This window comes from Anomaloglossus baeobatrachus, chromosome 4, assembly GCF_048569485.1.
Source record: "Anomaloglossus baeobatrachus isolate aAnoBae1 chromosome 4, aAnoBae1.hap1, whole genome shotgun sequence".
NCBI classification, from domain to species: domain Eukaryota; kingdom Metazoa; phylum Chordata; class Amphibia; order Anura; family Aromobatidae; genus Anomaloglossus; species Anomaloglossus baeobatrachus.
The window spans coordinates 131,626,326-131,645,948 of record NC_134356.1 but is presented as its reverse complement, the minus strand read 5'-3'; positions in this window follow the sequence as shown (position 1 = coordinate 131,645,948).

Sequence of the window (19,623 nt, the reverse complement as noted above, 5' to 3'; positions counted from 1 at the left end):
TCGAGCCCCGTGCTTCGGGAGGGGCTTTTTTGAGGGTGTCCTTGGCCTTGATGGTGCGTGCCAACGTAGCAGCCTTTTCTCTCTCCCGGGCCTCTATCTCCAGGCCCATTGGGTTCGGCTGCCCCTCCCAACATGGCGGCTCCTTTAGCGCAGGGGTCGGGACCAGCAGGCACCCCCCGATGCGGGCCACGACCGGCACCATCTGGGTTGGGGAGCACCGCTGTGTCGCGGCCTGCATTGCTGCCCTGCAGCGGCAACCCTCCGCAGCCTCAGCCGAGGCCTGGAGCTTGGGGGTGGTCAGTGTCACCTTCCAGGCCTGAGGCGGGCCATCCTCCACCTCTGTACTGGCCGGGCGGACTGCCGGGGCCTCCTCGGGTACGGCCGCCTCTGAATCGGGTGGCTCCCTTCGGGGAGCGGGCACCTTCCAAGAGAGCGGGGTCAGTGCTGGCCGGGCAAGCTGTTGTTCGCGGGCAGCACCTGCGGGTGGATCTTCGCGGGCGGGAGCGATGTCATCTGTTGCCGGGTTCAGGAGCAACGGGCTGATCGGCGGGGTGGCGACGACCAATGCGGGCAGTGGAGGACGCAGCAGGCTGAGCGAAGGCAGACCGGGCCCCTCAGCCGCAGCGACCAGTCCCTCCGGGACACAGGGGCGTGGGTCAGTCACCTGCTCCTCCGACTCTGCTTCCGCCTCACGGGCCCGCACGGCCACCACCACTTCCAACATTCCAGCCTCCCATTCTTACACGAGGAGCTGGAGCCAGGTCTGTAGCCTGCGGCTTAACTGTGCAACCCAAGCTTCCACCCACGCCGCTGTTCCGAGCGTGGGCCTGCTGTATGGAACGGACATCCTGCTTGCTCGGCCTCCAGGTCCTGGCGTCCCCGCTTCTCCTGCCCTCGGTTACATGAGGCAGGCTTTCACCCGCCCCCCTTAGTTCTTTCTAGCACTTCCTCTTTTTGGGCGGGGCTTCACTTTTGCGCCTTCCCTGCTCGGGGAAGACGCTCGAGCGGGAAATCTTCGCGCCAAAGATGGCGGCACTTCAAATTTTTTGGCCGAACGCCTCCGGCGGGGACTGCAAGGCACACTTCTACCGGTAGGTAGATTGGTTCTATCCTGTTCGTGACGCCAAGTTGTCGCGGGTGGAGGGGACGCGCTCGCCACGTTCGAGTCCGGGGCTTCTGCTGCTGCTCGGTGGCTCGAGCGGTGGGCCGGACCCGGGGACTCGAGCAGCGCTCCTCGTCCACGAGTGAAAAGGGGGTGGTTTGTTTAGGGAGATAGTTCGTGACACCACCCACGGGTCGTGGTGATTATTAGCACCACCGCTGCTGGTGACGGGGATCCCGGGAAGGATGGTAGGGAGCAGCTAGGATGTTGTCCCCTCCGTGGGTAGGGGTTGGTGGTCCCGGGGCCCGGTGGTGATACGGGTAGGCTGGATGGCTGGGAGTGCAGGGTTGCAGGGACAGCGCGGCGCGGTGCCGGATGGCACTGGTGTACTCACTCATACAGTCAATGACAGAGTCTCTGGTAAACCAATGAATGAGAAAGGAATGACCTCGCATCACCTCCCATAGGTGCTCAGGAGAAATAGGACAGTCAATCAAAGGTTAACTCCGGCACACTATTATTTCCCCAAGAAATACCAGACAGGAGACAGTCATTGGATGTCAAAAAAATCTTTTTTCTTTTATTTTGTTGGTGCAAACGTGAAAAGTGAACAACGGTGCTATACAATTGTCCGCCAGGTGTCGACGTTTCGGCTAGCAAGCCTTCATCAGGTCGGACAGACTTGACCTACACTGGAGTTACCAGCCTGTTAGATATGTAGGATAGTTGTAAGGATAAAGAGACCTCCGTATCAGGACAGCCTCTATGAGGACCCTGGGTTATATCGGTATGCCAAGTCCGGTCCTGGAAAACTCTATGTTTTGGTCCTAATGAGGGAGTCTTTATAGTAATGTGTGTCTCTTATTTGAACATCCAGATGTTCAGAAATGTGGTGTTCACAAGTATGTCATTAACAGAGTAATTCCTATTGACTTGGTAATATAGTCAGTTGTTAGTTGTGTAGAATACTGTCCATATAGGACTATTAAGGAAAGTTCTCACAGCTTAGATCTGTGTCCAGGGCTCGTTGGGGTCAGGAATAGTTGCTAGGCTAATGGCTTCAGTGGTGCAGCCCAGGGGAGGTCCATAATATTAGGGGAACATTGCCCTTGTGGGAAAATCACACAGAGTGAAGTTCCTAATACCCTTGAGAGAATGGCCTGGAGGTAAGTCCGTTGGCATGGGAGGAATCAAGGTAACTGGCATGTGCCTGGGGTGCCGCAAAGGTGGATCGCTCGTCCTGTGGAGACGAGCCCTGGACACAGATCTAAGCTGTGAGAACTTTCCTTAATAGTCCTATATGGACAGTATTCTACACAACTAACAACTGACTATATTACCAAGTCAATAGGAATTACTCTGTTAATGACATACTTGTGAACACCACATTTCTGAACATCTGGATGTTCAAATAAGAGACACACATTACTATAAAGACTCCCTCATTAGGACCAAAACATAGAGTTTTCCAGGACCGGACTTGGCATACCGATATAACCCAGGGTCCTCATAGAGGCTGTCCTCATACGGAGGTCTCTTTATCCTTACAACTATCCTACATATCTAACAGGCTGGTAACTCCAGTGTAGGTCAAGTCTGTCCGACCTGATGAAGGCTTGCTAGCCGAAACGTCGACACCTGGCGGACAATTGTATAGCACCGTTGTTCACTTTTCACGTTTGCACCAACAAAATAAAAGAAAAAGGATTTTTTTGACATCCAATGACTGTCTCCTGTCTGGTATTTCTTGGGGAAATAATAGTGTGCCGGAGTTAACCTTTGATTCTCTGGTAAACCAAACTGTTGGATGGACGGGTCCCGCAGCCGGCTGCAGTGTTGTGCTCTCCCCAGATGGCTGATGGTGGCTGTCTTTCCCTGCACCTGTTAGAATGTTCTGACTCCTGTGGTTGCCCACCGGTAGTCCGCTCCCCGGCGTATAGGTGCCGTAGGAGCCCGTTTTGCCCGCAGGCGCTGGCCCTTGGATCTCTAGCCTATGGCGGTGGCTGTATGTCCTCTCTGTGTGGACTGTTGCCTTCTGTCGGGTCTTGGTTGTTGGGAAACCCCTGGGGTTCCTGTCAGACTCTGATTTGACTATTGCCAAGCCTGGTCGGGGTCTGATGGCCCTATCTGTGTGCTTAGCTTAGCTTCACTCCGCTCCCCGATTCGGTACCGGCGGGCCAACGCCCGACCCCGGTCCTACGGCTCTGCAGAGTTTCACTAACTCCTGCAGACGGTCACCACCGTCTGCCAACCTTGCTGTTTGTGTCTGGGCCCCTACCCAGACACCGACAGTTTTGTGTCCACTCACTTTCACTGTCTACACGAATCTCTCTATTTTTCCGCCTCCAGACCTGTGAACTCCTCGGTGGATCGGGCCAACCGCCTGGCTCCGCCCCACCTGGTGTGGACATCAGACCCTGGAGGGCGGCAACAAGGGTTTTTGTTTGACTGGTATAACTGTCTAGGGAAGGGGGTGTGTATGGTGTTATGTCTGTGACTACCTGGCTAGTCCAGGGCGTCATAATAGCTAGGATCAGATGTATCTATAATCCTGGCTGTTTAACCCTCGGATGCCGCAGCTAATTGTGGCCTTGGGATCTTGAAGTATTCTAGATAATATGGCATTGAAAAGTGAATGTACATCACAAAATGAGGATGGATTCACTCTTTTTTTTCATTAATTGTCTGTTTTATACTCTACAATACAGTTCTGTTCTGCACATTGCATTGCATGACAAAATTCTCATGTCCATGTTGCTTAAATATGAACATGTCATATTTTCATGTACACTACCAGTACAGTGGTCCTCGAGAATTAATTCTACCTATTCTACCTAATGCTACCTGGGGCCTCGGGCACGCCAGTGTGACACTGTTTCGTCAATAGGTTTATTTTTCACTAAGTGCTGCAGATCTTCCTGCCTCTCCTGTGTGCTCCTGACAAGTCCCACTTCTCTAAGTTGATGAGTCACATCTGTGCTGAAAGCCGGTGACTGATGTGTCAGCTCTTACATGCTTTGCTCAGCTCAGCTGCATCTACCTCAGATATTTGGCAAATCATCAAACTAATGTAATATATAGAATTCACTCTAGTCTTCTGTGCATTTATTATAGGCCCTGTATACAACTCTGCCAGCTGCATTTTATCTTTTCCCATCTACATCATTTGTGTTTTTACATCATAGCTCTGTTAGCTGGCTTCCAGCAGAGCTCAACTGTCCTGCTCTCTATTCTGCGCTACCGTCACAATGCGTAAGGTGAATTCATCAAAAAGGCGCTATGAAGACTTCTTGCATATTTATTGCATTGACTTATTGTTTTATGTGTCTAATCCCCCTGTGAGTGGCAGTATTGTGGTTATCTCTAGGTGACAAGATTAACATCGTCTAACCCATTGGCTATGTGCCCACGGGAGATTAAACCTGCGGATTTATCTGCGGAAAATCTGCGGATTTTCTAGATTTTCCAGATAAATCCGCAGGTTTCAGCATGTGCAAATACTCCCTATGTTATCTTATGGGACATGGGGAGTGCTGTGTCCATGCTGTGGATACGTGAAGCTGCGGAATATGCTGCGGATGTCCCGCAGCCGCGCGTCATTGCATGTCAATTATTTCTGCGAAATTACCTGCGGAAATCCCGGCTCTCCACTATGGAGATAGGGCCGGGACTTCCGCAGATAAGCTGCATGAATGTCTGCAGGTTTACCGGCGAGCAGCTGTGGGAAACCTGTGGACGTACCTGCGGATATATCCGCAGGTACAAACTCCCGTGGGCACATAGCCATAGGGAGTGAGGAGTTAGAGGGAACTGGGGATGTTAGTTCCCGATTTTAGTGATGTTTGTGGTTTTGTAATTCAGAATAGTCTAAAACTACTGAAGGAGTAGGAAGCCTGCAGTTAAGGAAAGGCCACAAGTGAAGTGTGTTTAATTCAGCAGTATTAAGGATAGCAAGTTCGAGATTCAACTAATCATTTAACAACTGTTTTATATACCGTTGGTATGCAGAGACTGAAAGATAATAGAGAATAGAGAATTTATCGACTGCAGTGAGTATGGCCATAGCAAATTAAAGTTGTGGGAAGTGCGATACTCCAAGGCATTGGGACGCCCCGGACAATTCGGGTCGTCACAGGGTTCTGCACAACCTGCCCTTCCTGTGCAGGACTCAAACCGTCAAGGTTCTGGGAACCTAATGTCGCAGGCGGAGGAGGGGACGCTGCGCTCTCCCACTGCTCGGGTCCGGCTGCTGCTGCTGCTCGGTGGTGGCTCGAGCGGTGGGCCGGATCCCGGGGACTCGAGCGGCGTTCCTCGCCCGTGAGTGAAAAGGGGAATTCATGGTGGGGATTTGGTTATTGTCCGTGACGCCACCCACGGTTGTGGTGAAGTTGGTGACACCACCGCTGCTCTGGACGGGGATCCCGGGAGCGGTGACAGGGAGCAGCTTTGATGTTAGTTCTCCCCTTCGTGGGTAGGGGGGTTGGTTGTCCCGGGGCCCGGTGATGGGGTAGGGATGGATGGCAGGCGGGTTTCAGGGCCTGGTGAGGCGCAGGGTCGCGGGGGCAGCGCTGTGCCGCACGGCACGGTGGTACTCACTCAGCCAATGATGAGGACACAGTTCTCGGTAAAACACACGGCTGGATGGACGGGTCCCACAGACGGCTGCGGTGTTGTTTCTCCCGGCAGGTTGATGGTGACTGCCTTTCCCTGCACCTATGTAGTGTAACGGTTCCAATGGGTTCCCACCGGTATCCCGCTCCCCAGCTTGGATGGGTGCTGAAGGAGCCCCTTTTGCCCGCAGGCTCTGGCCCTGGGAACTTTAGCCTTGGCGGTGACTGTGTTTCCCTCTCTCGGTTGGACTGTTGCCTTCTGACGGGACTTGGCTGCTGGGAAACCCAGGAGGTTACCTTCGCTAACGGATTTGGCAAATTCACGGCGACTCCTAGCCTTGCTGGGGTCCGTAAGCCCCTGCCGGATGGTGCTGGCTTCTCTTTGCGTACCGGTCCGGTACCGCCGGGCCACCGCCCGTCAACGGTCCTTACGGTTAGCTCCAATAGGCCACTCCTGCAAACGGTCACCACCATCTGCCAACCTTGCTGATCCGTCCGGGCCACACACCCGGACCAACTTCAGGCTGCTTAACTGCCACTTTCCTCCTTTCTCAACTCTCCTCCAAACTAATCTGTCCTACTTTTCCCGCTTCCAGGACTGTGAACTCCTCGGTGGGCGGGACCAACCGCCTGGCCCACCCCCCTGGTGTGGACATCAGCCCCTGGAGGGAGGCAACAAGGGTTTTTGTTTGACTTTGGTGTGCCTGACCGGGAGTGTGGGGTGTGTAGGTGTTGTTCTCTGTGGCCCCTGGCTTGTCCAGGGTGCCACATTCCCCCTTAGTAAAATGCAGACCGTCCGCGGGCTGCCCGTCCATCACCGGTTTTATTTTCACAAACTGGAAAAGATAAAACGGTAAAACAGGTTACATTTATAATAACATCTTCCCACATCGTGAGGTACTCTTACTTAAAACGTTGCAAAACGGTTACGGCTTCCGCTCTCTCCCACCCAAGAAACCTGGCCCTGATGCTGCCCCTAAGCAAACAGGCAGCACCCCTTGACCCCAGTCCAGCACAAGTTACCCGAGCGGGTTCTGTCCTTTTCAGGGGACCCACGTCCATGGGGAACCCCTGAAACCCCCAGAGGATCGCCACCGGTTCCGGTGGTGGCTGGGCCCCAGCCTGCTCCACTGCGGGCCCTTCCTCCAATCTGCCTCTCCGGAGGCGGCAATGGTGAAAGCCACAAACATAATTATTTACAAGCCACAAGTTCGTGGTTGCCTTGCTAGTTCTCAGGCTTGTCCATAAGGAGTCCCTTATGCAAAACTTGTAAGCAGTCCCCACGGGGACAACGGTGCCGGCAACGACCGGTCTCAATCAGGCTGACAATCAGGTAAATCTTCGGTTAATCATTCACTTATCATTCCTTTAAACGGTACTTTTAACACTGGTGGTCCCAACGGGGGACAACTTTTAGGCGGAGGACCGCCGGCTCACTGCTCGCTTTCATCATCCTCAGCCGGCCCCGGGTGGAGGAACACGGGAATCAGCCCCTCCAGCGCATAGCAGGCGCGACGGGGGAGGGCCCCACGGTACCCATTATTTCCACTCCGGGGGATGTAAGTGGCCTCCATATCACACAGGGCAACGACCCCTTCGGCTTCCTCGGAAACAGGCTCTGTTTCCGGTCCGGAGTCGCTATCATCCGTCCCTGCGCCAGGCGGGTCGCCACCAGCTGCCGCAGCCTCTGGGCTCGCCACTCTCTCGGCCACTGCCATGAAGGGGTGTACGTCAGACGGACCAGGCGCAGCACGGTGCACGGGCAAGGAAGACGGAGGCGGTATGGGGGCCAGGGGTAGACCGGGTCCCTCAGCCGCAACGGCCGGTCCCTCGGGGACACTGGGGCGTGGGTCACTCACCAGCTCCTCCATCATTGCTTCCATTCCATACACCCGGGCGACTGCAGCTACCTCCTCCACCTCCGCGGTCCACTGTTCCATCAGTATGCAGATCTGACTTCGGTAGTGTCGGCAGATCCCTGCCGTTCGGGCCCTCAGCCACGCTGCTGTTCCAGTCACCGGCTCGGTAGCCTCCGCATAGCTGGGTGGGGCAGACATCCTTTGCAGGGCTCAGCGGATCACGGGGTCCCGGCGTCCCTGTTCATATAGCCGCGAGCTACATGCGGCCAGATGCCATCAGTCCCCCTTAGTCTCTTTCCGGCTCCTCCTCTACAGGGGCGGGGTTTTGGCCTTCGCGCCTCCACTACTCGAGGGGACGCTCGAGCAGGAATTTTTCGCGCCCAAGATGGCGGCTTCTCAAATTTTCCGGCCGGACACCTCCGGCAGTTACAAGGCGCACCTCTACCAGACGGCAGAGCGGTAGGATGCTGATCGTGACGCCAAGTTGTCGCTGGCGGAGGAGGGGACGCTGCGCTCTCCCACTGCTCAGGTCCGGCTGCTGCTTGGTGGTGGCTCGAGCGGTGGGCCGGATCCCAGGGACTCGAGCGGCGTTCCTCGCCCATGAGAGAAAAGGGGACTTGATGGTGGGGATTTGGTTATTGTCCGTGATGCCACCCACGGTTGTGGTGAAGTTGGTGACACCACCGCTGCTCTGGACGGGAATCCCGGGAGCGGTGACATGGAGCAGCTTTGATGTTAGTTCTCCCCTCCGTGGGTAGGGGGGTTGGTTGTCCCGGGGCCTGGTGATGGGGTAGGGATGGATGGCAGGTGGGTTACGGGGCCTGGTGAGGTGCAGGGTCGCGGGGGCAGCGCTGTGCCGCACGGCACAGTGGTACTCACTCAGCCAATGATGAGGACACAGTTCTCGGTAAAACACATGGCTGGATGGACGGGTCCCACAGACGGCTGCGGTGTTGTTTCTCCCGGCAGGTTGATGGTGACTGCCTTTCCCTGCACCTATGTAGTGTAACGGTTCCAATGGGTTCCCACCGGTAACCCGCTCCCCAGCTTGGATGGGTGCTGAAGGAGCCCCTTTTGCCCGCAGGCTCTGGCCCTGGGAACTTTAGCCTTGGCGGTGACTGTGTTTCCCTCTCTCGGTTGGACTGTTGCCTTCTGACGGGACTTGGCTGCTGGGAAACCCAGGAGGTTACCTTCGCTAACGGATTTGGCAAATTCACGGCGACTCCTAGCCTTGCTGGGGTCCGTAAGCCCCTGCCGGATGGTGCTGGCTTCTCTTTGCGTACCAGTCCGGTACCGCCGGGCCACCGCCCGTCCACAGTCCTTACGGTTAGCTCCAATAGGCCACTCCTGCAGACGCTCACCACCGTCTGCCAACCTTGCTGATCCGTCCAGGCCACACACCCGGACCAACTTCAGGCTGCTTAACTGTCACTTTCCTCCTTTCTCAACTCTCCTCCAAACTAATCTGTCCTACTTTTCCCGCCTCCAGGACTGTGAACTCCTTGGTGGGCGGGACCAACCGCCTGGGCCACCCCCCTGGTGTGGACATCAGTCCCTGGAGGGAGGCAACAAGGGTTTTTGTCTAACTTTGGTGTGCCTGACCGGGAGTGTGGGGTGTGTAGGTGTTGTTCTCTGTGGTCCTTGGCTTGTCCAGGGCGCCACACTAACCTGCAGTACTGCCTCCACCAGCATTCACAAATCCTGGATACACTTTGCACCACACCTGTCAGGCAAACCAGTGAGCTGCTTAAGCAGGAATAGGGCCGTCCACGTAGGGGTCAGACAGGGAGGTGGGAGGGGGGAAGTCAGCGAGGGAGGAAGTCAGCAAGTTCAGTCGAGTAGTAACCCTCGAGCTGTGAGGAGCTCTGAGGAAGCTGGGAGTTGTAGCTCCCAGGGGAGAAGCAGACTAGGTCACAGACGGTGGTCTGGACCTAGAGGAGTCAGAACCCCGGTCGCAGGGGATTGAGGCTAGGTGCCTGGTACCCGTCAAGGAGGACGGTCAGCAGCCTGGTCCTATCACTGGTCCGGGACCCAAGGCACGTCGGGGTACACGGACTCTAGGTCGGAGAGAAGCTTCAGGCAACCCGGCAATTAACCTGCGGAGGACAGGGCCTTTATGAACTGTTCCCACGAAGCTCAGAGATCGGGGCACTAGCGCAACGAGGGGGATAGGGCTTTCCTTGCATGTGGCCCACTGAAATCCCAAGCATGAGCTCTTGAGAGCAGGCTCCTTCACTTAGCCATAGTGGGGAGTGGGGCCCGGAAAGCTCCAAGTTACCGGGCCACAACAGACAATCTAAATTGGTGCCATGAGGCAGGTTACTGACCACCAGGCAGTGCTGCAGGGGACAGGACCCGGACGAGCTCCCCTCAGGAGACAGCGGCAATCAGAGACATGGTTTACCCTGTTGTCAGCGTCTGCTTCATTGCTGATTGAGTACCCGACTGACCCCTGCAATGCACCCCCGCATCACCATCCAGAGTCCGGGGCCTACCCCTACTCGTGGAGGGTAACGTCATCTTGCTGCCCCACTCCATCACCCAAGGTACTCCCAACGGCAGCGGCGGTACTGCCAATTACCGTACACCACGGGTGGCATCATGAACTATACCAATTCCCTGTAAATACCCCCTTTCCATTTGAGTGTGGGCCTTAGCCCCTGGGTCCGGAGACCCTAGAGCCACGAGGAATCACCCCTGGATCCGAGCGGTTTGATCCGCTGCAGGGGCGGCACAGCAGCTACTATGTTTCCCCGAAAATTAGCCCTACCTCGTAAATAAGCCCTATCAGGATTTTTCAGTCTTTTTGCACTAGGCTTGAAATATAAGTCCTGGTAAAAAAAAATAAGCCCTAGTTGCATACACAAACTAGTATGTCTAGGCAGCTATTACTCTCAAGTCAGGAGAGCCACCGACGATTGCGATGCGGCAGAAATCAGAGTGGTGGACGGGATTCTGGGCGAGGAAGAGGGTGAATATGCATTTACTTAATTAACCAGCACTCCTGATCTCAGAGGGACAACTTGTATGTCTATGCAGCTGTTACTGTCAGCTCAGGAGGAATAGAGAGGATTTTTGTGCAATCCTTGGACCTCTAATACAGCAGGCAAATATAAGACCCCCCCCCCCCCCCCCCAAAAAAAAAAAAATAAGCCATAGCACATTTTTCAAAGCAGAAAAGAATATAGCCCCTGTCTTATTTTCAGGGAAACATGATCATATGAGTGGGCTACAAGGGCACTGTGTTAGCCTGTCATGGAAGATAGTTTCTATTCTGACCATGAGGGGACAAAAGGGTATGCCTAAAATGGTGGATAGAAAAGGGAAGGTAAGTGCTGGAAAGCTAGAGAAGTACCAGTGAAGTATATTTATACCATCACAATGCCGTATCTGATATGCATAAAGAGAGATCCTCTGTATGTCAGAAGATTTGAACAAAAATAATTGTGCATGCTATGATTTGCTACGGTTCTATGTAAATAATTCCAGTAAGGATGTTCATGGTTTTACATTGGACTCTGGTCTCTGTGATTCTTTGACTTCTGGTAAAGTCCCTGTATCATATACACATTTGTCACCCAAATAAAGGCAGACAACAAACCCTCATGACACACTCTCAGGGACTCCTTAACCAGGTGCATTTTGACCATGAAATAAAACTCGCCACAAGTGATCCATTACAAATGGAGCTTGTAATAACAAGGTAATGCAGAGCTGAGACACAAGGAGACTTGGGCTGTGTCTGATGCCTTCTACTGACAGATCACTTATCTGAAACTGCAAATGCTGTTCTGTTGATGCATATGGCAGAATATCATCAGCTACCATATGTATCAACAGAGCAACATTTTCAGCTTCATATTACTGACCTGTCAGCAGTAGGCATCAAACACAGCTCAGCCCTGCTTGTGTCTCAGATCTGCTATGCCTAATTAATACAAGCTCTGTTGTGCAGGCAGTGCGCAGATCAGTTGAACTTTGCTGCAAACTAGCTAACAGTAATTACGTACAACCACACATACAGCAATATTGATATAGATAGAAATAGGTAAAATCTGACAGACTGCTGTACAGGACTACACAGTACACAGATTGAGAGCATTCTAATGATAGAATAACCACTATGTTAATAGTGTAGGTGTGGCGCCCCTGACCTGGTCAGGCACCACTGAGTACTGCACCCATGCTGGGGACAGTACAACACAGGTAATCCAGAAGGCTGACTGGGGTGTGGAACACAGGCGCATAGTGATCAGGTCTCACACATGTACCCATGAGAGGACCCCTGGGGATCCCAGGAGGGGGAAAAGCCTTCACCTTCACTGGAATAGTGGAGGGGGCCAAAAGCCTCCATCTCCTCTCAAGGGGTGTGGTAAGAGAGTCTGGTTGCTAGGTGGCGTAGGCAGGCACAAAAGGGAAAAGAGAAGGAGGAGTAAACAGTCTAGAGTCTGCAGCAGAGTGTGGAGGAGTGAGGAGCAGGAAAGTGAAGCTCAGACAGGAGCAGCAGTGAAGGTCCCAGATGTGAGCCGGTTCAGAGCAGAGTCCAGGGAGCTCCGAGGAGAGCTGACCCCTTCCCCTGGGCTGCTGTAGTCTGACAGCGTCCGCGCAGTGGCTACCGACGGGGGAGAACGGTCAACTAGGAGTGCTACCCGAAATCCATCTTCAGCTAGAGAGAGAGCAACGGAGTGGGAAGTAAGGAGACTGCTAGAGAGTACCAGGCCCAAACGGGCGGCAGATCCCGGAGCGGGGATAGATCTACCTTTCCTTGCTAAACCTGCCGGTGTGGGGCCCTCAAAGCCCACACCACAACACCCAAAAGCCGCAGCCACGTAGCCACAGTTAGGGCCCATAGTTCACAGGAGGCAAGCAGCTGGAGTGATCTGGTCCAGGCGACAAGCAAACGGCAACCAAACGAAGGGGAGAGAGGCTTCAGCAACTTCCCTGGGTGACCCCCATAGGGACTAAAAGTCGGGGTTACCCCAAACCACCAAGGGCTAAGGAAGGCGAGTCGGTAGTCACCATCATCAGTCAGCCTGAAGGATACCTGGTTCCAGCCTGGTTCATCCCAGCTACGCCCGGGTTACTCACCCTGCTATCAACTGTGAGTAAAACCCCTGAAAGACATCCTGCTTGTGTGGAGTTATTCTGCGCCTTGTGGTTCTACACACCTACACAGGGCCCTGGGGCTTGCCTCACTCTCAGGAGGCTATTACAACTAACTGCACCCACCATCAGCCCCAGGCGTCCCTTAACCTGCAGTGGCGGTCCCCACTGACCGCAATTCTGAGAGTGGCGTCACGACAATCCTACAAGAAGGTTTCCTACCTGTGACCAGACTGAGCCAGTGGAGTCCCTGAAGGTAATGCACCGACACAGCGTTCTCGGGGCTTCACATCTGGCGTCACGAACAGGATAAGGACTAGACCTGTCCAGACAGGTGACCATGTGCCTGGGCGGTCCGCTTGAAAAATTGGAAGCGCCGCCATATTGCCACCATGAAAAGCGCGCTGAAAAACAACAGCAGCCCGCGCTGGGAGAAGTTACCGCCCACGAAGGGGTGTGGCTACCCAGAGATCCCCTGCAGAGTCCTGACCTCGCCAGTGAAGAGAGCGGAAGCGTTCAGAGACGTCGGGACAGAAAGGGAGCCAGAAGTCTGCTGCTAGAGGAGATGGCGTCTGAACACAGAGACCCAGAGCCAGGCTCCACTGCCTGGTGGTGTCGGGAGCTTGCCGAGTTCTGCGATCAACTGGAGGCCAGGGTCGGAAGGCAGATCAGAGAGGGACGTGCGGAGTTTCTGGAAATGACCGCGGCGGTTCAGGCCTATGAGGGGAGAGCCGCGCGCCGAGTGCCAGACCGGACGGTGACGACTCAGACCCCGATGCTGCCAACGATGGGTGAGTCCAGTGTTGCCCCTGCCAGCGCGAGTGCCCCGATCCCTGCTGCCACGCCCGCGGTCCCTGAAGAGGTGCCCGGCGCGGCGACGCTGAACCAGGCCGCAGAAGCGCCCAGCCCGGCCCGCCAAGATCCCTCCGCAGCCGCGACCCTCCTCCACGCCGCAGGTGTGACGCCGAACCAGGCCGCCGCCATGCAGGGCGCGGCCCACAAAGACAAGACTGTACAATCGTTTACCCCGGCCTGCAAGGCCAGAGCAGACACCGCTCCCCAGTCCAAGGAAGTCCCTGCTAGGAAGTCCCTGCTGGGAGAGGACCCCGAATACTGGAAGCTGAAGGCTGACCTAGAGGCCCAGTTCCCACAGGAGATGGTGGACCGGTATCTGCTCCCCCCGCACACCCACAGGAAGACTCCTGCAACAACCACGCCAAAGAGTCCCCCGCCCGGGCCTGCTGATGAAAGTCCATCCCCAGCACTGCCACGACAGGAGTGTCCCGAAGAACTAAGGGGGAGGGGAGGCCAGAAGGCTGAGGAGCTGACTCCGGAGCCATCAGCAGTGGATTCATACCCCGAGCCAGAGATGTTGCCATACTCCCGCTGGGACGAAGAAGACCCGATACCCTCTGCTGAAGAAGATCTGCCCAAAAGCCTCACCTGGGAGCTTGTAAGCTGTACCTCGCAGAATCCAGCCCGCAAGACACAGCGCCGCAGTAGAACCCAGTCTTTCCCTGCACCGCCATCCCCAGAGCAGAGAGAAGTCACGGCCAGAGACCTACAAGAAAAACGGTTCCTGAGAAGAGCCAAAGCACAGATCAGAGGACCCCTGCGTCGAGGAGTTGTCGAAGATTTCAGCCTCAAATCAGGATACGGCTTTATAGTATCACCTGGTGTGAAGGAAGGGATTTTTGTCAATCGAAGGGATGTGAGAGCCCATTTGCCCAGAGGACACCCTGGAAGAAATTTGAAGATAGGAGACTCAGTGGAGTTCACTATGCATCAGGGAGAAAGAGGCTGGTATGCCCTAGATGTTGCACCATGTTCTAGAAGTCCTTGCAGAAGCCCTGCAGTCACAACAGAAGATGAAGACAGAGACACTGAAGAAGAAAGAAAATACAACGAACCCACAGACGAAGAAAGAGATCAAGAAACCAACAGGTGCCGCAGCCCTACAGGCCCAAGCCCTGGTATGGAAGAGTAGAGGAATCTGCATAAAGTAAAGCATACAGCAAGTTAAAGTTTTGAAAAGTTGGAAGTTTTGCAACGTTTACGTTTAAGTATGTGCCCACATAAACTAATGTGAGAAATGAACCTTAAGGCTATGAACTGGCTATAGCCACAAACTCTCGCAGTGTAAATAGTTACACCAGAGGGCACCACCACCACCAGAGTCAGCCTGTTTAGGGGCTTGGCTCGTCTGCAACCAGGAGGAGCCCGTCCGTATATAGGGCCTTGGCTCGCTTGCGACCAGAGAGCATGCCTGTTTATGGGGCCTGGCTCTCCACCACAAAGAGGGTACCTGGTCAGCACCAACTGTGGAGGCCGCCTCTACATCCTGCCAGAAGAGGCTGAAGGCGCGGATCCACCAAGCCAGGTATACCCTGAAACCACCAGCCCATGAAAGCCGCCTCTACATCCTGCCAGAAGTGGCTGAAGGCGCGGCCAACGGGAGAGGCAGATTGGAGGAAAGGTCTGGGGAAGTAGATGGCCCAGATCTGGTTACCAAAAGGACCGGTGACCTACCTCCTGAAAGGGTTTGGGTGGGTTAACGGACTTGTGGGTGGAGGGTGGTGATGTATGGTACCTGGTGCTTTTAAATGTTTTACATGTTTTAATGTTTTATGCATTTTTTTTAAAATGTTGTCTTGCAGCCCGAGGACGTGCTGGTGATAACTAAGGGGGAATGTGGCGCCCCTGACCTGGTCAGGCACCACTGAGTACTGCACCCATGCTGGGGACAGTACAACACAGGTAATCCAGAAGGCTGACTGGGGTGTGGAACACAGGCGCATAGTGATCAGGTCTCACACATGTACCCATGAGAGGACCCCTGGGGATCCCAGGAGGGGGAAAAGCCTTCACCTTCACTGGAATAGTGGAGGGGGCCAAAAGCCTCCATCTCCTCTCAAGGGGTGTGGTAAGAGAGTCTGGTTGCTAGGTGGCGTAGGCAGGCACAAAAGGGAAAAGAGAAGGAGGAGTAAACAGTCTAGAGTCTGCAGCAGAGTGTGGAGGAGTGAGGAGCAGGAAAGTGAAGCTCAGACAGGAGCAGCAGTGAAGGTCCCAGATGTGAGCCGGTTCAGAGCAGAGTCCAGGGAGCTCCGAGGAGAGCTGACCCCTTCCCCTGGGCTGCTGTAGTCTGACAGCGTCCGCGCAGTGGCTACCGACGGGGGAGAACGGTCAACTAGGAGTGCTACCCGAAATCCATCTTCAGCTAGAGAGAGAGCAACGGAGTGGGAAGTAAGGAGACTGCTAGAGAGTACCAGGCCCAAACGGGCGGCAGATCCCGGAGCGGGGATAGATCTACCTTTCCTTGCTAAACCTGCCGGTGTGGGGCCCTCAAAGCCCACACCACAACACCCAAAAGCCGCAGCCACGTAGCCACAGTTAGGGCCCATAGTTCACAGGAGGCAAGCAGCTGGAGTGATCTGGTCCAGGCGACAAGCAAACGGCAACCAAACGAAGGGGAGAGAGGCTTCAGCAACTTCCCTGGGTGACCCCCATAGGGACTAAAAGTCGGGGTTACCCCAAACCACCAAGGGCTAAGGAAGGCGAGTCGGTAGTCACCATCATCAGTCAGCCTGAAGGATACCTGGTTCCAGCCTGGTTCATCCCAGCTACGCCCGGGTTACTCACCCTGCCATCAACTGTGAGTAAAACCCCTGAAAGACATCCTGCTTGTGTGGAGTTATTCTGCGCCTTGTGGTTCTACACACCTACACAGGGCCCTGGGGCTTGCCTCACTCTCAGGAGGCTATTACAACTAACTGCACCCACCATCAGCCCCAGGCGTCCCTTAACCTGCAGTGGCGGTCCCCACTGACCGCAATTCTGAGAGTGGCGTCACGACAATCCTACAAGAAGGTTTCCTACCTGTGACCAGACTGAGCCAGTGGAGTCCCTGAAGGTAATGCACCGACACAGCGTTCTCGGGGCTTCACATAGGCATTACGGACCTGGGGTAATATGTGCAAAATATGGGGAGATTTAAAAATAAGTTGCATAACTCAAAAAACATTATAAATCAACACGGCAATTTTGAGAATAACCCTTTTTATTCATTTAGTTTTTGAATTTTTTTTTCTTTTCCATAGCACAAAATTAAAAAATAAAAATCTTGCAATTTTCACACTGGTCCCTGCAGCTTTTTTTACACTCTAATTTCCCGTTTCTTTAGGAAAACACAGAAGAACACTAACCACAATAAAGAGACCCTATCTTTTGTATCGAAGTGTCTAATGAGCTTGTGAAGGGAGGGGTTCGGGGTCAGATGTGGTGTCACGTATAGTGATTGGTGGATCCAGTGTTATCAGCTGTGTATAGTAGTGTTGCCTATCATTGTAATTCTGTCTCTGCTGGTAAGAAGACTTCCTAAAAAATTATTGAGGACAGAAAGTCTTCAATAGCTCCAGTAGCAAATGTGAAAATTGCAGTTTGTGTTATTAAAAAAATATTGTCAAAAATTCTTAAATAGATCTAATGCAGAAACCTGATTTAAACAATAAGTCATTTTCAGATGATAACTTCCCCTTTAGAGACCATACAAAACAGATACGATATTGAGCTCAGGTGTAAATCAAAGATATGGCTGAACTAAAGTGGGTGCAAAGAAGAAACAACAAGGTTATTAAGAGAATGGGTTGGTTGCATGTAACGATTTATGAGTTTATTAATTTTGGAAAAAAGAATGCTCAGGAGCGATCTTATTACAATGTGCAAACACAATGGATGGACAGTACAGAGATCTTTACTGTAAAAGCAGTGAGATTATGGAACACTGCCACATGATGTTGTAATTATCAATTCCCAAAAAAGATTTCTTGTTAAGTATTACAGATTATTGGTACTAGATTCTGTGATGGGATGCTGAACCAAGGAAATAGTGCACTTGTAATATGTAGAGATGGGAAGGAATTGTTCTCCTCTTATATAGCAAGCAGCATGGCGGCTCAGTGTCTAGCCCCGTTGCTTTGCAGCTCTGGTGCACTAGGTTCAAATCCCACCAAGGACTTTGTATGTTCTCCCTGTGTTTGTGTGGATTTCCTCATGGCTCTTTTACTTTCTCTTACACTCCAAAGACATACTGATAGGGGATTTAGATTATGATCCCCTATGGGGACAGTTATGATATCTTTAAAGTGCTGCAGAATTATAGATATTGTCCATTACTTTTGCATTTATGGCGTCTCACTGGAGTTTGAACTCCGGTAATCTGACAGCCGGACTCAGGACTTCTGTGCCTCCGTGTCCAGCAATCCTACAGTGACCTGGATTTTTGATGAATCACTGCTGAGATCAACCCCATATATTACCCTGACTGCCAACGCACCAGGGCAATCGGGATGAGCCAGGTAAAGCACCGCAACTGTCGCATCTAATGGATACGCCAATTGTTGAGCAGCTGGAGGTTGCTATTTATAGGCTGGTGGGCCCCAATAACTATGTATCTTTCCAGCCTGAGAATACCAGTCCCCAGCTGGTTATCAAAAATGAGCAGGAGCCCAAATAATTAAAAAAATTAGATATTCTTGAGTAGTCTCTGTTTTTGATTACCAGCCAAGATGAAGCCCACAGCTGTAGGCTGCAGCCCACAGCTTTCTACTTTACCTGCGCTGGTTATCACAAATAGGAAGGAGACCGCACATCTAAGTGGTGTAATAATCTGACAACATTGTTCCCAGAAGTGACCTGTGTTTAAGAGATGCATCCAGGCGCTTACCCATGCTGTTCCCATTAAATTTCAGCACTTTTTCATCCATTTGAGCATTTTTAGAGCTCCACCAGACATCCTCGGATGGCCCGTAGGAAAATTATTCGAGTTTGCCATTACCTTGCATTAGTTTAGTTATTTGTGACTGTCATGAAACGTTATGCCACTCTCAGATTAGGTGGCAAAACCCTGGTGACAGATTGCCTTAAGAGCTCGCTTACAATGGTTTATAATATGGAGGAGTGCAAAGAAATCCTTTCAGCTCAGTATGAATCGACTTTCATCAGTGAACATCAATGAGGTCCACTGGACCCTCGTCCAGCAGGACAATTACTCCTGTGCCAGGTATTGTGGCCAGGTTTCCTTGCAGGTTGTCTAGCACAAAGACCATACTGATGTAAATTGTTTTTAATGCTCTAATGTAACACTTGGGTGCATTTCACCTTTCTTAAATGTGCCTGGAGTTGTGTGGCATTCATCAATCGGTTCCGAAGGGCATTGTTCACAATGAAGCGGTCATCAGTGTTGGATGTGGCCAAAAAATGTCCACTTCTATGCCTTTCTGTGACACTTCCAGTCTCTCTGTATCTCTGTTGTAACCTGCTGATGACACTCTGTGACACTCTAAGCTCAGTAGCCACATCTGTCTGAGAACATCCTGCTTGAAGCCATGTAATGGCGAGATACTGTTGATCAATTGTTAGGTGGCGTCTTGTTCTCATGATGTCAAAATTTGAGCAGCATGATGAGGAGGACTGTTTACATACCAATTTTAATTTAACTAATTTGAATTCTAAAGAACAGCAAGTTATGCAAAAAGTACTAAAACACAGAACAGTTGGATATGGGCAATAAAAGGTTTAGTGAAGGTCACATTACGTTCATGTGAAAAGGCTAGAGTGCATTTTAGGATCACCCTGAAAGTCTCCTTGAAAGTGAAATATCCCTAACTTTTTGTGCGTAGCGTATGTACATGGTCTGCCTTCAATGCTACAAGTCCTGAATTTAAGTTTTGGGTAAGACCAGCTGGAAGAAAAAGTAAATAACCAAGATATGTAAGGGTAATATTGCTTGAAGAGGAAGAGGAGACTTTTATATACTTTTGATTAGTGAATTTAGTAAAAATATTGAAAAGATTACATCACATACAGTTTTTTCACAAGCACTGACTCCATAGATCCAATGTGCTGTAGCTTTTGTCACAGCTCAAATTAAATTTAGTCAGATCTTTTAGAA